Source organism: Gymnoscopelus microlampas, assembly GCF_963454915.1.
Source record: "Gymnoscopelus microlampas genome assembly, chromosome: 5".
Classification (NCBI taxonomy): domain Eukaryota; kingdom Metazoa; phylum Chordata; class Actinopteri; order Myctophiformes; family Myctophidae; genus Gymnoscopelus; species Gymnoscopelus microlampas.
Window position 1 is genome coordinate 51,195,803 of NC_139942.1, and position 1,718 is coordinate 51,197,520.

The window sequence follows — 1,718 nt, forward strand, 5'->3', positions numbered from 1 at the left end:
ACTTAATTGTTCCTCCCCATTGTTCACCTAATTAAGAATAAGATAGTCTAGTCTGCTGTAAATCTTTTTTTCCAGCCCTCTGGGTTTGTGACCTGGTAGGCAGGTTTCTGAACTGTCCACTGTCCAGGAATGGTGACATTTTATAATGAGCGTTGGTGAGGACCAATTAAAATAGATAGATTATTTGATAGGCCTTGACGTCTATTTCTTCCACTGTAATGTAAATGCGTCACCAACACTCTATTATTTGATAGGCCTTGACGTCTTTTTCTTCTGTATTGTAAATGCGTCACCAATTCTACTCTGTCTCCCTCCCTGTCTCTCGAGTAGTGTAGTACAGGGGTCTTCAACGTTTTCAGCTCAAGGACCCCCAAGCTGAGAAAGAGACGAAGCAGGGACCCCCATACATTGCATACAGATTACACTTTTTCATAGATTTAATAGATAGCTTCATTGACTATCATCAGTGCTGTGTATATTAATGTTTTGTTCATTTCAGACATTTAATCACTTAAACATTCAATACTTGGTGCTTGATTTTCTTCTTTTGCCCTCGACACCAAACCTCTTTGCCCAAAATAGCAGATCTACAAGCTCACAACGCCTCGCAGCGCGAGGCGTTGTGAGCTTGTAGAGCTGCTATTTTCGGCTAATGTTCATCAGAATAGAGATGCTAGGGTTCAAGTGGTTAATGTAAAAAAAACAAATCATATCACACAAAGATTTGGCGGACCCCCTAGGGGTCCCGGACCCCCTGTTGAAAACCCCTGGTGTAGCACATCGGTTCTAAAAGTGGGGTCCCCAGCAAAGTGTAGCATCAAAATATTTTAAGCACTTTATCCATGTTGTGTTGGCTATCAAAAATAGCAGATCTACAAGCTCAAGCTTGTATCTGCTATTTATTTTTAAATTATTGAATAACTTTGAATTACACCTTCTTCACTCCTGGGGATCCGCGGCCAAATACATATCATTTTGGGGGTCCTTGACACAGAAAAGTTTGAGAAGCACTTATGTAGCAGACAGACACACAACAAGGTGCATCATCAGGTAGGATGAGTGTCCTTCCTGCAAGCTGTGGTGATGATGATGCCCCCTGCTGTTAGAGACAGCTGCTTACACCTGCAGACAGCCAGCACTCCAGGAGGAGGGAGTGTTTTCCTCTCACTTCTACTCTGACAAACTCCTGAGTGTTCCTTGTTTTGAAGTGTCCATTTTGTTACGCTCTCTGTCTCTGGGTTAAATGTACACTGGGGATTTTACAGAGTGAGTATCACCTTGAAATGTGTCATTGTGTGTCTGTCTCAGACAGCGGCGTTTATCAGACACTCTTTATCCAGAGTGACTCAGTAAGCAAGATAAACAGATGCATCAAATGCAGAGAGACAGTGAAGTGCCTCAGTAATCTAGGCTCATAGGTAAACCAAGAACCTAGAATCAGTCTAGACAGTATAATAATCTGTACATTGAAACTATAGGATGCCAGGTCAACAAATGAACCTAACAAAACATTTTTACCTTTGCATAAGACTGCATGGTCTTTAGATATACTGTCTGGGGAATACATTCAAACCAGGAAGGAACCAGTGGTGTTTACTCAAGTATGATTTGGAAGTACTTTGACTTTACTTATGTAAGTATGTAAAATTGTCAATAATTGTATACTTCTACAGCTCAGAGGCAAATATTGTTCTTTTTACTTACTAACCTAGACATAG